General features: G+C 32.9%; 1 protein-coding gene across 4 annotated transcripts in view; it reads right to left on the reverse strand.

Annotated features, from left to right (window-relative positions):
• LOC143232455 (synaptotagmin-7-like) overlaps positions 1–18260 on the reverse strand; it is a 92803-nt gene that overhangs the window by 47746 nt on the left and 26797 nt on the right. Inside the window, exon 1 of one of the 4 annotated variants that reach the window (XM_076467932.1) lies at positions 11019–11071. The exons of the other annotated variants lie outside the window; for them this stretch is intronic. The gene's annotated coding sequence lies outside the window, so the exon portion shown is untranslated. Of the gene's footprint in view, positions 1–11018; positions 11072–18260 lie in introns of those variants that run through there. 4 annotated transcript variants of the gene reach the window in all.

Raw genomic sequence — 18260 nt, forward strand, 5'->3', positions numbered from 1 at the left:
ACCCACCGCCAACTCTTGGGCTACTCTTTTACCAACAAATAGTGGGATTGATCGTCACATTATACACCCTCACTGCTGGGAGGGCGAGCATGTTTAGCGCGACGCTGGCGCGAACCCGCGACCCTCGGCTTACGAGTCGCACACCTTACGCGCTTGGCCATGCCAGGCCAGTTGCTTAGCAATATCAATGTTTTCTCGTATTAAACTGCACGACATCAACGTAAAAAAAGTCAAGATAAATTACGAAGTAATAATTTTATGAATTCATGATTAATAACTAAATGTTCCAAATCACGTGTAATAATACAAATTTCTCAAGATATTTTAGTATAAATTTATACTAAATTTAATTACTCAAAGACTCAAGCCATTAAGTGTTTGTCAAATTAATTAATAATTGTCTCATGTCATGTATGCATACCAAACTCTTTTAAGCCACGTGTGTTTATGTAATGGTTGGAGTAAACCATATTTAATTACTAAATGTTTCTAAACCAAGTTTAATCGTTAAATTACTTCATGTCTTGTTAAGTTATTTAGCAATAAAATCTATGCAGTAAAAAAAGAAACTACGTCGTGTTTAATTTCTAAACAATATAGGTCATGTTTAATTATGAATCGCTCAGGCTATGCTTAATTGCTAAACAACCCAGTCACTGAATAGCTCAAGTCATGATTAATTACAAAAATCAAAGTTGCGACGAATTACTGAACAACCCATGTCATGTTTAATTACTGAAAAACCTAAGCCATGTTTAATTTTTCATAACCCTAACCATGCCAAATTACTAGCAACTCAAGTTATTGTAACTTTTAAATGTTGTTTTTTTCCGCTATATTAAAATAAATATTATGGCAGCGAATTTTTCATTATCCCATTCAACCAAGAATAAATATAGTTTTTGTATCTTTCTTTTTTTCTCAATTTACTCTTATAACTATTTTAGTTTCAAACACCTCAGAATTAGTAAACAAAGTATGATTCTTAGTGCCGCACTGTGAGGTAGGGGTGTTCTGCTCCATATTTCCAAGTTAGCACATAAGGTGTTTAAGAGAACCGAAAGTTTAATATTTAAGATGCTTAACGTTTGTGATCGAGATATAATGTAAGAATGTAACTTGAGTAGCATGCTGTCGTTATTGAATAATTAGAATACGTCTTTCGAATAAATCCTAAAGGCAAAGTGACTGTTCTTACTGATAATGTTTAGACAAATACAGAGAAGCAGGCAAATGTAAGAACGTTGTAATTTTAGGTATTCAATCAGCTATAAAAACAGACTATATACAGACTACACGTGACGTTTCTTTGAATGTAGTCAATTTCTTGAACAGAATGTTCTGCAACTGGTTTACAGATGTCAGTAGAATATTATTATGGTGATGACGGAGATCAAGTTCATTCCATAGTTTTCAGTGGTAATAATGAAAGATGTATTCAAACAAGTAGTTATTTAGATCATAATCTACTGCCATGTTCTTTTGAGAGTCAAATAAGTTATTGTCCTGTTCTTTCCCATTGTTTTGTATAGTAGTCACAATATCAGTAAACATCTCTGTCGATAAAGCTCGAACAGAACACTTAACATTTCAAACAATCAGTCTGTTTTGCTTATACATGTACGTGTTCTACAATATGTGTGGGGGTGAAAGGTTACAGTATAATAACCAAGCAGTGTATAACAGGTTAGTAATGTAAAAGTGCATCGAAAAGTTATTATCAAAGTGTTTGAAGTATAGAAGCAATTCTATCTTCTACTAGGCGTGTTTTGGAAATAAAAAGCATTTTGTTTTCAACTAAAACCCATAAACATTAAAATGAATATATACATGTCATCCACAAAAATATATCCAAATTCCACATAAAGCATGTAAAATTCCCGAATGAGAAAAAAAATATATCCGATGAATGATATTACATATATTATAGAAACAAGTTGTAATCCAATAAACTTCGAGTAGTACTTAATATGACTTAGGCTTTTTATCTCCTCTCTGTGATTGAAGCTGTCTCAAGGGAAATCTTCAAACTTTTAACGAACTGCAGTATCACACATACAATCTCTGTTATATTTCGATTCAAACACCTTTTTTGTTTTTTATGCTATAAAAATATTGTGTTTTTCACAGCCTCATGAAATGAAACGTTTTAAAAAAATGAACAAACTTATATGTATATACTTCGAAGGAAATAAATTAAGTCTAACTATTTTTTGCTAGTTCACCTATTTGAAGTTTAGAGTTTTGGTTTTAAATGTGAAAATATTTCTTCTTCAAACTAGTGTTTAATAGTCTTTTTCATTTATTTATTTATTTTGATTTTTTGATGTTGTTTTGTTTGATGAAACTAAATGTAACTTTAAAACTAACAAATCTAGAACCAGATTTAATATTTAGAGTTAATTAAAACATTATTATATGATTGATTTCTATTTAACATTAAATTTTATATTTTACTTAATAACAAAACTGCATTTTCACTTTTTCATTACAATAAAATGATAAATATATTATTCGTAAATCTCAAATTAATCATACAGTTCAAGATTGCACAAAATATTAATCACACCTTGGAAATATAAATACTTTCTAGCCCCGAAACAACTTAGTATCAATAGAAATATAAATACTTTCTAGCCCTGAAACAACTTAGTATCAATAGAAATAAAGACCAAAATTATTTAACATACTAACTTAATTGCTTAACGAAAAACAAAGCATATGAAATATGTCTTTCTTCTTTTCGTAGTTTTATATGATGAAGACTGCCATACAGTAATATTAGTATATTAATAACTTTCCCACTTTTCCTTAATAAGTGTTGTGTTAGTTATTTGATGTTTTAAGATGTATAGGAGGTTTTTGTATTGTTTTGTTATAAGTTAAATTGTGGTGTATTACATTTAACTTGATATATTTATTTGGTGTTGGTATGCATTGCAATTTAAATTCTTAATATTTCTGATGTAATTTTGTTTTAAAATGTAATGGACAAGAAGAAAAGAATAATTAATTTAGAGTGTTGCATGTTATTACAGAACAGGATCGTGTATTTGGAATTCCTACTACTGCTCTAAATTCTAATGTCCTACTTGTAAAACGAAGATGTTACGTTAGACAGCTAAGTAATTATCTTTAGAAACTTTGTAGAGTGTTAAATCCCATTGGAACTAAGACATTTCAAGTGTTAACTGGTATTTTTATGCAATGTCATTCTTTGTATCTTAAAATTTATTATCAGTTTAAGATTTTCTAAAAGTAAAATTGTATTTACTGCTTTTACTTTAACACACTGTTATGGATTTTCAGGTTTATTTCAATTGCAGAATATATTTTGGTTGTTTGTAGTTAAAGACAAAGCTACACAATGGGCTGTCAGTGCTCTGCCCACTACGTGCATCAAAACCCGGTTTCTAGTGTTGTAAGTTCTCAGACACATTGGGGGACTACAGAAAACAGAAACATACTTTATGTTAGACATTGTAAGAATCAATTTCACATCATTTTAATCAGTTGTTTCTTTGTGGTAAGCGAAAAGCTGCATAAAGGGTTATCTGTTTTCTGCCCACCACGGGTATCGAAATCCGGTTTTTAGCAGTATAAGTCCGCAGCCATACCGCTGTGTCATTAGGGTCTTTTAAATAATTGCAAAAAAAAATTAAATCTAGTTCAAATTTGTTAATTTAACAGTTTCAAGTGTCAGATTCATCATTGAAAACAATACCAAAAATTATAAAACATTTAATAAACCTTTTATGATACAGCGGTATGTCTGCGGACTTACAACACTACAAAGCGGTTTTCATTACTCGAGGTTGGTAGAGTACAGATAACCCATCGTGAGCTTTGTGCGTAACTACAAACAAAATAGTTAATAAATTTTGGAATTAAACAAATACTTACATGTCTATTTAAGCCTTAATTGAAGAATCATGTTTAATTCTGAATAAACAGTTTAGTAGTATTTAAAAACTGTTTATTTCTAAAAGTGTATATTATATATTTTAACACTCTTCTTTAATCATAAGTCAAGTGTTTAAATCTAAAACCGGAAAAACCTTGAGGCCAAGGTGGTTAAGATAACTGTCTAGCTGCCACCTTCAAATGACTGATAGTCTGGGAGATTACGTCTTTATCCAAATCAGTTATCTTCAAATAAAAATAAAGCATTGATAAAAGTTTTGGAGCTAAAACGAGTTTCACTATATAAAACATATTTTTAACCTACTCTAACAACAACATACCAACAACACAAGTGTGAACCACCAGCAGGTGGAATTGCAGTTAACTTTTCTTTAAATCTTCCCTTGGGAAAGTTAAATTACACAAATGTGTATCAAGTTAACTGATCCGTTGTTCTAAACAAGCTTTTAAGTAGAATACATTTTCTTTTTTTACCCGAACAACAGGAGAATAGTAACTAAACAAAATATTTTCTTCTCTGACTATTTTTTTAAACGTAATGCAAAAACATCAGCCAATGTTTGTTTGTTTGTTTTTGAATTTCGCGCAAATCTACATGAGGGCTATCTGCGCTAGCCGTCCCTAATTTAGCAGTGTAAAACTAGAGGGAAGGGAATGTTTTACCAACGAATAATGGGATTGACCGTCATTTATAACGCCCCCAACGGCTGAAAGGGCGAGCATGTTTGGTGCAACCGTGATTCGAACCCGCGACCCTCACATTACGAGTCGAACGCCTTAACCCACCTGGCCATGCCTGGCCTATCAGCCTATCACAGAGAAACTCTTGTAACAACATGCACTATTCTTAATTATTGATAAAAATGAGGCATAAGTTTGTTGTTACATGATTAAAACCCGTCACACCAAACATGCGCACTTTTCAGCCGTGTTTCGGTCAATCTCACTATTCGTTGGTAAAAGAGTAGTCCAAGAGTTGGTGGTGGTTGGTGATGACCAGCTGCCTTCCCTCTAGTCTTACACTGCTAAATTAGAGATAGCTAGCGCAGACAGCCCTCGTGTGGCTTTGCGCGAAATTCAAAACAAACCAATACAAACATGATTAAAAATAATCAGTGATATCGAGAAAACCCACTTGTAGAGAAAAATATATATGTAAAAACGGATCGTTTGGGTTGAGAAAATATTTTACGTAGAGGAGCGAACAACGTTTCGACCTTCTTCGGTCACCGTCAGATTCATTTCTCAACCCAAACGAGCCGTTTTTACATATGTATGATTAAAAATAAAAATAGCCGTTAGATATGTTACAATTGTTGGCGTGCCAGTGCAAATTTTAATAAAATTTCTCAGAAAGTCCTCCTGACTAACGAAATCGTGTTTTAGAAATTTTAAAAACTAATACTGGTCGTTAACTGGTATAATTTAGGTTTTATCTATTGTTAATAAAATATATATTTAGAAAGCTATTTAAATATTTATTAGTAAATAGAATTTACATAAAAAATAATAATTAGTGTAAGCTTCTGTTACATTATTTACATGTCAATGGTTTCTTGAGAAATTTACAAAATAAAAATCAACCAGCTCAGAAAAAAAGACCAATAAATCCATGCAGTCTTTATTATTTAGCTGTTAGAGAGCGAGAGAAAAGCTAATTCCGTCAATATTTAGTTTGTTTGTTTTTTGCTGTAATAAGAATTTATCGCCATCTGGTGGCAGAGTCGCATAAATGTATCTATTGATTCAGATACAACTGTTATTATTACCAATACCAATATATAAACATACTTTGTTTTTCATAATTTATAGGCCAGGCATGGCCTGATGGATTAAAGCGTTCGACTTGTAATGTGAAGGTCGCGTGTTCGAATCCTCGTCGCACCAAACATTCTCGCCCTTTCAGCCGTGAGGGCGTTATAATGTAACAGTCAATCCCACTATTCGTTGGTAAAAGAGTAAACCAAGAATTGGCGATGGGTGGGGATGACTAGCTGCCTTTCCTCTAGTCTTACATTGCTAAATTAGGGACGGCTAGCACAGATAGACCTCAAGTAGCTTTGCGCGAAATTAAAAAAGAACAAAGAAATCATAATTTATATGAATTTATATTCGACATACTTTTAATAAAATATGGTTACTAATATAAGTGCAAAATAGTTATTTCAAAATGATTTATTATTGTAACTAACAGTATTATTATTATCCTAGTTTTACAGTATTTTGATATCATTTTAGCTAACTTAATGTCTTATCCGCCGGGATAGTCTGCTTGTTTGTTGTAAAGCAAAGAACTATACAATGTATTATATGTAGTCTGCCCAACGTTGGTATCAAAATCCTGTATTTAGCGTTATAAACATTTAGTAGCTGAGCTACCAGGGACGGGCATTAATCCGAAAATCAGATTACGTTGTCGTACGGTGTTATGAAATATTGAATGTTTCACATTATGCATCTAAAATTAAATATGCACTTCAGAATATCAACTGATTTGGGCATTTTATGTATGTATCTTTAAAGCAAAGCAACCCACTTTGCTAATTTACCAACTTGCCATTAGACTACTCTATAGTATACACGTTCATAAAGTATCCCAATAGCACAGCTGTATGTCTGCGGACTTACACCGATAAAAACGGGATTTCAATATCCATGGTAGGCAGAGTACAGATAGCCCATAGTGTAGGTTTATGTATAAATCCAAACACACACACAAGTTAATAAAACCTAAGGCCTGGCATGGCCAAGCGCATAAAGCGTGCGACTCGTAATCCGAGGGTTTCTGGTTCGCGCCCGCGTCGCACTAAACATGCTCGCCCTATCAGCCGTGGGGGCGTATAATGTGATGGTCAATCCCACTATTCTTTGGTAAAAAAGTTGCCCAAGAGTTGGCCGTGAATGGTGATGACTAGCTGCCTTCCCTCTAGTCTTACACTGCTAAATTAGCTCCTCGAGTAGCTTTGTGCGAAATTCCAAAAACAAAACAAACTAACAATAAAGCCTATCTACTTTATAGGCAAGAATAACCTGAAGCAGAAAGGTCCACCTTTCGATGGGTTTTTAGCGCCTCGTATTTTTGTGTCAAACTTATTTCTCGACACTACGTGTTTTCCTGACATTGTGTATGGATATATAAATATCTCCCTGCATGCCTAATCTCCAAATAACGAGATAATTAGCAACAGTCTAATATAAGTGTCCTTACGAAATACAGTGTTTTTAACCAGTGTCATGATTCAACTAGACCCCACAAGGTCCTTACAAAAACTGACGACTGATCAGGATTGTAAAGCAACGCTTATCATGATTCAACTAGAACACACAAGAATGTTACAAAAGCTGACGATTGAACAGGATCGTAAAGAAAAAACTATTCAAGAATGTCACAAAAACTTTCATGTGGCAAAAGAAATTCGGTCTGAATGTTCCTTATATCAGATGCAAACAGGAAGTCAAACTGTGTACAATAAATGACCAGAAGTACAATATAATCGATGAATTTCCTTTTAGTCTCCTCTGTATTGAGAGCAACAACTGTTAACAAGAGAATATTAACTCAATGTTACTTGATCACAGGAGTAAAACATGTTAGAATTTTTCATGACGTATTAAGACCTCAATTTATTTTATTGTTTTTGTCAGCCATATATACATACAGAGAGAGAGATACATTTTTCGAACTATTGTATTTACACAAACGGATTTACTGCAGGCCTCTTGTATTAAAGAAAAACTAAACATCGCAAACAAATAAGAGCTCATTAACCTGTTGACTGCCAAGTATTTCAGCTGCTACAATACATCTCTAATGCTTCTTAATTTTGTAACTTTTTCGTGACGCCATTTTGGATCGAAAGTTAAACAATATGTAAGTAGGTCAAATGCATGTAATGTGCTGACATCTAGCGTTGAAGTTAGGCATTATTGAGAATGAATTAACTCGTCCGTGTTACCGATCGGCTTGGACGAGGTATATCGTCTACGGCACCGAACAGGTTAAAAGCTATCGATATGTATTTGTACGCATATGCACGTGGTATTTGTTTACTTAGAAGAGCTGAAACGTTCAAAACTGGAATAGGATTATAGCTGTACTAATAATGTTGATTAGGCTTATATGATAATACTTTAACATCTTAGATTTTATGTTTAAACATCATACTGGGGCCTGTAATGCTAATTTCAATGACAGTTTTTCTGTCTTCCTTTTTGATGTCTTCCAATCTATTATTTTTTATCCTGTTTTTTATATTAACAACCATTTCCTACAACTGGATACAGACCACGAAAGGTGATAAAGATGTGTGGCTAAAGCACCCGCATCTGTTCAATATCTTTCCTTCTTAATCATGTGAAACCGGCGAAGTTGAGGTTAAATTGAATAGGTTGTGTGCCCCCATCGCGCGCATTTGGGTCTTACTTCCGCCATCACCTTACAATATCAGGGCATATTACGTTATCACCCATCTGAAGATTTGCGCCCTGGTGTTGAATGTTTGTACTATGTATGTGATTTTTATTTTGTCATGTTTGTTTTTCATTTCATAAAATTACCATCAATTATAGGTATATATGTATATGTGCATGTTAAAGAAAATTAAAACAAAATAACAAAGACAAATTATTGTATATTTTGTCTAAATATCCATTCTGGGATATATTCTGTAATAGCGTGCTTAGCGGTTGTTTAAATATTTTATCTTTTAGGCACTTGTTTCATATGAAAGTTTTATAATACTTTTCATTGAAATTTTTAATATTCTAAAAATGTTTTTTGCAGAAATCGTTGATGTTTCTTTTTTAATACAGTACGAATTTAATTAATGTATACACATATTAAGAAACTACCTAATAAACATATTACATTTACGTTTTTCTAAGTCGCGAGATATCCAGACTTTGAAATGTGCTTAATCTAAACTCATCACATTTTTCAAAGTTTCCCGTCTTCCAAATGGCTCAGTGGAAAGCTTAAGGGTATATGACACTAAAGATCGAGTTCAGATATCCACAATGAACACAGCTCAGATAACGTGTAATAAGTTGTCGAAAGTTCAGTGTTGATTATTTTTTTTATCACACCTTTATTGTGCTCGCTTTCTTCATATACTTTTTCATTCACAAACCTTCAACTAGGTTGTTTATTTAGGTCTAATATCATTCTATTTCTTTCTGCTTTTGTAAACAAAATTATCAGTGATTTACAGTGGTCCTTAGACTGTCGAATGATTTAGAATGTTTAAGTTTTTTTTTAATATTACACACCACAGATAATGTACTACAATAACCGATTAATTTAAAAACCAAAATCATTAATCATATAAAAACAGATGGCACTTATAATTGAGTATACGTATCAAATGGTACTTAGAAGAAATATAACAGTCACGAGACAAAAACAAGACACAAACATGGCAGAAGAAACGAAACCGGGAAACATATGAAAAAGAAAGAAAACGAACCAGTATTCTCCAGTTGTTCAAGAAAGATGAAAAAAGGATTGTTTGTTGTTGTTTTTTTAATTTCGCGCAAAGCTACACGAGAGCTATCTGCGTTAGCCGTCCCTAATTTAGCAGTGTAAGACAAGAGGGAAAGCAGTTAGTCATCACCACCCACTGCCAACTCTTGGGATACTCTTATACCAACAAATAGTGGGCTTAACCGTCACATTATAATGTCCTCACGGCTGAAAGGCCAAACATGGTTGGTGTCACTGAGATTCTAATCCCCGACCCTCGAATTACGAGTCGAGTGCCTTAACCACCTGGCCATGTGAAAAAAGGAAAGCCACTCAACTATATTAAATACATGTTCAAAAATACCGTGAAGGAATTTATAAATGTTTCACTTACAATTCTTTGTAAAGCAATATACAGTAATTAGGTATGATTATAAGCAAATCACTTATATCTGTTAATCATACTGGAATGTTCATATTTGTACCTTCTATATTGAACTACTGATGGAGAGCTTCATCTATTACAAAATTGTTTCTAAACATCGTCAATTTTAAAAATAGTACCAATTCAAATTCTGGAAAATGCAAGAACTAGGTAGGGTACTGTTGCGTACTAACAGTACGGGTAGTAGAACATTGCCAGTTACGATCTTCAGAATGTTAAAAGAATATTTTGTATATGAAATATAAAACAAAACACTTTATTCTTAGTTAAAGCGACTAAGAAAAAATATAACTTCTCTTTATTTTTTTCTTTATTTTGATAAAAATTCGACAATAAAATTCCATCAAATCTTGCAGACATTCTTACCCTGATAAAACAGCATTATCAGTTTATCTCGCATATCTCTGAATTCCTGAACAACAACAGTGCACTTATCCTAAAGAAAAACATCAGAAGACAAATCGTAGAGCTTTGTAAAATGATTCAAAACATGAAGGAAGTCAAAGTAGCTTCATATAACGACTAACCACTGAGTACATCAAAAATAATGTAATCATTATAACAGGCTTAACAGTAACCCTAGTTGTAGTTAAAATTATGATTAAACGTAGCGGAAGAAAAAGAAAACATTCAACACTTGCCCCTATTGTAATACGACTGTATTATTTTTGTTTAGGTTTTCTTGTTTTCTTAAACTGTAATTATAATAGGATGTAATTATAACTTACTGTTTTAAGTTCTCTTTTATTGTTTAGTTTTATGATACAAATGAAAGCAGAATTTCCAAAATTAATATTTTAATATAAGAGCCAAGAGAAAGAGACATACTTCTCGTTACTCAGTTCTCTTCATGGTTTCAAACTTTGTTACAATACGTTATAATCAGCAAGAAAAAGTACCCGTCCCCAGTGAATGTAAAAGTTTAAGTTAATCTATCAATTTAAATTATTTCATGGACTTTAAAATAAACCTAATTGTGTTGAACTCTCGGTTTCACTTACAGTCAGAGTTCTGAGCTACGTGTACAGTCTACCACGAAAAGTAATTGTTGAGCATTTCAGTCATGCTAAGAATTATTCAAGAATAACATGTAGTAAATATCCATTTGTATTCTTTAAGTTACGTCGCATTCTGAAATATAAATGAGTGTGTGACTAATTCCTAACAAGAGAGTGTAGAATATCCTACCTGTGAAGTATAAGTTGGTATCAACTTTATTCACGTCTGTTCTCTCGTCGTTTTAACGGTGAATGTTAATCTATGCCTGAGTGCGCAACTTTTCAAACTGGAGACACGTGAGCGCTCAGACAGACACCACGAGTAGCAATATATACTGATAACAATGACAAGGCCTTTTATGTTAATGGGCTCCTTTGTTATTGGCAAACACACGGACCTGAAGTGCAATTATTTGTCAAGCTCAGCATGTACCAATTAAACAAATAAACAGATCTATAACAATCCGTAATGACAAGAAAACTCACGTTGTTCGCTCCTTTACATAGTGCTTTCTCTACCCACACCAGCCGTTTTTACATATATAAAGATCTATAACAGTCTAGATATTCAAGCAAAACTACATGACTGCTCATAAGAAATCTATAAACCAGTACACATAAGGTTAACTTATCTCTACAACTACAGTGTTCGTTTCGTGACACCAGCTAATATATTATTTATAAAAACTATACAATTACAAGAAAAGGAAAACCGACTTGAAATTTACTTTTTTGTTTTGGTAATAAATATAAGGTTGGAATAAATCCTGAAACAGAATAAGAAAGATAACTGTGACCATTAAAAACATGACGTTTTGAAAAAGTGTAAAATGATAAAAAGCTGTCATACAACTAGTGTGTGCTAAGTAATACTTCTTATTCAACGTTTTATCAACCAGAAATAAATTAGGTAGCATTAACATCTAGCGTATTTCCATTAGATTACTATATTGATTATTATTTAGGTTTAGTATTTAATTGTTATGGGCTATTCTTTCAAGCTTTCTTCTAATGTTTATTGGTTTGTTTACAACCTATAGAAAATGTTTAATACATACTGAAGGGATTTACACATTTTGATAAAAGTTAAGAAACAACGGTATCTGCATTCCAGATAAATGAACATATTTGATTTTAAACCAACGTTTCTCTTTTGCTGCTTCTTCAGGATTAATATGTATATCAACTCTGGAGAAGCCAGAAAGACGAAACGTTGGTTTATATAAAAATATATTCTCTTATATTTAACTGGAATATAAAGGTCGTTTTCTCTTAGCTCTAGTATAGCAGTTTTGTTTAAACCAAAAGCTGATGATTTAGTTCCAAGTCAAATAATTTTGATCGAATGTTTCGTGATTGAAAAAACTTCAAAAAAGTCTCAAACACAAATATCGAAATTATTTTGGTTCTTTTTCCAAATGATAGTTCTGGAGCATTCCTCGTAGGAAAAAGGTTCACTAAAGATTAATTCTAGTTTTCAATGCACACTAAGTCGTTAAGGGTTCTCCTACCTATTTTACAGAAGTTTTAACTTAAAGAAACATCCCATACTAAAATGTTACCTATTTCAACATTTCATTGTAGGTTAATTACTTAAAGGATTCTACTATCTATTTATCAAAAGTTTTAAATTGCCCAGGTAGACATATCATTCAACTAGATAGAATTTAATCCTTTAAGTCTAATAGAGAAGGCTAACTTGTATTTTGCTTGACATTTATCAGTGTTTAATTCGCCTGAATTGGTTGGAAATCATAACTACTTCCCTCTAATTTTTTTCTAAATTTTAAAACTATTCAAAAGTCAAAATATATCTCAGAACGGCTCGTATGGATATTAACATTTTTCCTAACAAAACAGAGAACAACGTTTCGACTTTCTTAAGCCATCTTTAGGTTTTGACCTTTAGGCACTTTTGAGTAAGACTTTTTAGTTTGATTGATTAATAAGCACAAAATTACACATTGAACTATCTGTGATGTACCATCCCACAACAATGAACCCCGATTTCAATCATACAAGTTACAAGACTTATCTTTGATGACTAGGGGTCATATAAACCAAAATAGCGAGCAGTCACAGCTAATGAAAAGTCACTCCCACCTATTTCGAAATATAATAAAGGAAAATCTTAGTGAAGTGAGTAAAACACAACTGTGGGAAATGAAGAGGATACACGGAATCTTTTCTTGTATTAAAAACTGTACTCACCAATTCCTTTCATGTTTTAATTTTTACCACCTCGTTTAAATGTGGTGCTAAATCGTGGTAATTATTTAATTAATAATTTTCTTAAAAAAGAAAAAAGGGAAAGAGGGATGTAGTCCTCTCGTTCACTTAGAAACGTGGATTAATTTAACCAGTTTTTGTCATTAAATTTCATATCACAATCTCTTATGTGTTGACAAGAATACAGTACAGCAATTAGTAAAGTGTTAGCATTTGGTCAACACGTAATCTCATCTATCCCAAAATTTACCACATTATATAAAGTAACCAAGTTGATACTTTAAAAACCTAACTACAAGGCACCCGTATAAAACTTTGTTTATTGATTGTCATAAAATACTTTCGAAAAGATTGTATGTTTGTCTTGAATTTCGCGCAAAACTACACGAGGGTTATCTGTGCTAGCCGTCCCTAAGTTAGCAATGTAAGACTAGAGGAAAGGCAGCTAGTCATCACCACCCTCCGCCAACTCTTGGGCTACTCTTTTACCAACTAATAGTCGGATTGACCGTCGCATTATAACGCTCCACGGCTGAAAGAAGAAAGCATGTTTGTTGTGATGGGTATTCGAACCCGCAACCCTCAGATTACGAGTCGAGTGCCTTAACCACCTGGTCATGCAGGGCCTTTCGAAAAGAAAGAACGCCTAAAGAAAAAAACAAAACGGATTAAACCACAGAAAACACAACAAACTCGGGTGAAACAGTCACCGACCTATAAGACCAAGTAAACACGACCAAAATGGCATATCATACAAAGTTCATACGAATAAAGTAATACAATAATTCCATTTCTATGGGAAGTATTTTTCTTCATCGCTCTTGAAAAAAGAATGACCTGTTATTTCAAAGATTTGGTGTTTTTTAATTGTAACTTATTTCTTTCATAAGACATTAGCATTAGGTCTATTGTATTGTTAAACACTACATTCTTTATATAGTCTGTCAGAGATATTCAGGAATTTGAAGACTGCATAATAACAGTATTTCAATCACACTATATTCGCCACATGCATTTCTGACAAAGCGTTTCGCTCAATTCAAAGGTCTTCAAAACGGTTGGGATACATTAAACATGATAATGATCGGAATACTGTTCATATAAACCAACTAACATAACAACAATGGCTACAGTTTGAACGTCTTTTACTGTTTGTTTGTTGTTTAGTGCAAAACTATACAATGGGCTATCTGTGCTATGGTCACCACGAGTATCGAATCCCGGATATTTTAGCGGTATGAGTTTTCCGACTTGCCGCTGTTCCACTGAGGAGAGGCTACGACTTTATCTTATGGTAAATATAATTATAATGGTTTACCAGATAGAAAAGGGCGTTCACACTCTTATCATAGTTGTTGTAATTTATGGCTTAGAATCTTTAGGTGTTATATTTGCAGTTCAAATTAATTATGGAAATTATCAACTTGATTCATAACTACATTGCTAATTAATGAGCTTATATGAAATATGTACGGTTTCAGTGCTAACGAAACAATACATTATTTACCAATGCGTTCCATTTTAACCACAAGTACCAGAACAATTTCAAGTTGAGAACACATTTCAATGTTCTTCTCAACTATAATAACTTGCATGAATTTAAATTCGATAAACGAAAACCTGAAGCAGTCGGAAGTAGCTAATATGTTAAGGGAATCATGTTAATGCTGTGTGTTGATGGCAGTGCATATTTCTAAAGCCTTAGCAACAGTTAATACAATAATCTTACATGTAAAATATCACACAAAATGAATTAATAATATGTTCAACAGGGTGTAAGTAACGTGAAAGATTCATTTCACCAGTTGTTCTTTTTCTAATCCTAGTATCTAACAGTATTGATCAATTAACCACTGAAATGGGTTACTCGTTCTGTTTTTCAAAAATTGTTTAATTACCAAACGGTAACAGAAAATAATGATTCTACCAAATGATTTAGTAAAATTCACTAACTCACAGAAATGATCCACATACATTTTTTTTACTTTTTTTAATTCATTGAATAGATAGCATCAAGATTAGTCCTAAACTTGAAAAGCGGGAGAAACCCAGAAAGTGTGTTTCTTTTTTTTCTTTTACAACTAGCATTGTAAGTCTGCAGACAATCTGCTGTGCCACTGAAGGGGGAAGGCGTCTTTAAATGAGTAAGTTAAAAGGACTTCAACTAGCATTGTGTTAGTGTATCTCACATACTCTTATTGACATGAGTATATTTGTGGGTGGAGTTAAGTTTACTATTAAGTCGAGAAAATGATTTTATGCGCTACTAACTGACACGCCCACCTATAAAACTGCCATATCACACCACATAAATTAAAATTTACAATTATCGATTCCTTTAAAACTTCCGGTAAAGTCTAAATTGTTGATTGGAGAGCTATACCACAGCAGCATAAGATTTTCTTCAGCTTAAATCACGTAGAACACCAACTAACTGCAAAGCGAAGAACAGGTTTCAAATCTTGGACACCCCAGCTCTTTCCCTAAATTTTTCATACGGTTTTAAAAATTTTTTTACAGAACTTATAATTCAAAGCAACAACTGCAACTTGACCCAATACTATTCTATTTCCTACATTTTTAAACCCTTAGTGACTGGGTAATGCTAATCAATTGAATCTTGTTGAGGTTAACATGATTATTTAGACAAATTATTGATCTCGAAGAAACCAAAACTTACAAAACTTTAAATCGAATGATACGTTTAGTAATTGTTATTGTTATTCAGAAATACGTAATAATTCTATTCAATTGTTATCTATCTATTTTGATAGCTCATTTTCTTAAGCCAAAGCTTTTTAAGTAGCTATCTTCGTAAATATTTTACCAAAACAAATCCTACTTACATTTATCCAGTTGCTTTTTTTGTTTCACTAATTTTCTTTTCACTGAATGTGTAGTGGAATAAGATATATCGTTTCACTACATTATTTGTATAGGTTTCTTCAGAAAACATAACTGACAGAGATATTTGTAATGACACGAGTCTCTACTGACTTAGTGGTTAGTTTGTAGAAAGTGTTTTCATTCGTGATTATATTCATGCCGTGCAGAAAACCCGTAGCACAGCTTTGTGCAGCAACAAAAACAAAATAATGAGATTATTGTGCACTTGCTGCAAGCAACCAAAATTCCATAAACATTCAGCCGACCATGAGAAGTGTAATGTTGACACTAATCTCATTCAGCTGGGGTTTTCTACGGAACAGTTTTGATTTAAATATCCGATCTTCCATTGATATTAATTTTCCTGTCTTTCTTATTGTTAAGACTCAAGCTTTAAAACAGTTGACACTTTCTTCGCATGTTGCACTCAGGTGGGAAAACGGTAAGTTTAAAAATTTGCAACGCTAAAATTTGGAGTTCGATTCCCAGCGCTTAACACAACAGATAACCCAGTGTGGCTTTGCTATGAAACAAACAAACAATACATCTTTATCCGTTTCTGTTTCTGAGTTTAAAGCATTTTTGAGAACATTATTAATTTTTGAGAATTATGATTTATCGTAAAAAAGGTTATGATCTCCTTTCTGTTTTCTTTCCACTCCGATATTACAATTACTGCACATTAACTTTAATTATTGTAAAAAAATCGGTGAGTTATAAGTAGTTACTTATCTCCAAAAAATTATTTTGCAATAAACAAACCACTGAAGAGGTTTCATACGATATACTGAGTACTGTCTACAAATATCCTCTACAATAATTCAGGTAGGAAAGTCGTAAGTTTCTAAACAATAAAAATATTTTCTTGATTATTGCATTTCAGAGTGAGATTCAAAAGCAGGGTAAATAAGTGAAACATTCTATAATATTGTTGTATATATACAATTTCATTACATTATATATATTTAAAAAAACACAACGTAATAGCAAAAAACACCCAAACAAGTTTGTTGAATATCAAAATCAAAAACCGGTTTTCTTAATTCACAAGATATTAACTTCTTAAAGACTTAGCTATTACAGAACAAAGAATATCGTCTCTCTAAAGAAAACAGAATACATATTAGTCAGCAATAAAAATTTCAAAGAAAACCATTGTTCCTAAAGATTTGTTTTGGAATTTCGCACAAAGCTACTCGAGGGCTATCTGTGCTAGCCGTCCCCAATTTAGCAGTGTAAGACTAGAGGGAAGGCAGCTAGTCATCACCACCCACCGCCAACTCTTGGGCTACTCTTTTGCCAACGAATAGTGGGATTGACCGTCACATTATAACGCCCACACGGCTGGGAGGGCGAGCATGTATGGCGCGACGGGGATGCGAACCCGCAACCCTCAGATTACGAGTCGCACGCCTTAACACACTTGGCCATGCCGGGCCATGTTCCTAAAGAAAGAAAATCTGAGGTAGAACAATAATCTAATTGTAATGGAGTCAGATAAGAGAAAAGGTGTTGAAGTTCTCTATCTTATGACTGCAAAAATAAAATATAATAATATGTGGAAGACATACCCACCTACAAAAAGAAATACGTCAGAGAAAATAGAAATAAGGGACAATAAACAAGAAAAAATAATAGTATCTATCATAACTACGACTCGCACTCTTTCCCTAGTTCTGTTTGGAATATTTTATGTAATTACTGAACTCTAAAACCTAACGTATCTGTTTATGACTTTGTACAGTTATTTTGGTTAGTTGATCACTCATTTAAACCATACCTCATTTTATGACTCAACAACATAATCATTATTTGGGTTAGTTGAATACTTGATTAGACTGTGTGTCGCCTTACAAATCTTAGCATAATCATTATTTGGGTTAGTTGAATACTTGATTACACTGTGTGTCGCCTTACGAATCTTAGCATAATCATTATTTGGGTTAGTTGAATACTAGTTTAGAACGTGTGTCGCTTTATGAATCTTAGCATACTCATTATTTTGGTTAGTTGAATACTTGATTACACTGTGTGTCGCCTTACGAATCTTAGCATAATCATTATTTGGGTTAGTTGAATACTAGTTTAGAACGTGTGTCGCTTTATGAATCTTAGCATAATCATTATTTGGGTTAGTTGAATACTAGTTTAGAACGTGTGTCGCTTTATGAATCTTAGCATAATCATTATTTGGGTTAGTTGAATACTTGATTACACTGTGTGTCGCCTTACGAATCTTAGCATAATCATTATTTGGGTTAGTTGAATACTAGTTTAGAACGTGTGTCGCCTTACGAATCTTAGCATACTCATTATT

This window comes from Tachypleus tridentatus, chromosome 11, assembly GCF_004210375.1.
Source record: "Tachypleus tridentatus isolate NWPU-2018 chromosome 11, ASM421037v1, whole genome shotgun sequence".
Lineage (NCBI taxonomy): Eukaryota > Metazoa > Arthropoda > Merostomata > Xiphosura > Limulidae > Tachypleus > Tachypleus tridentatus.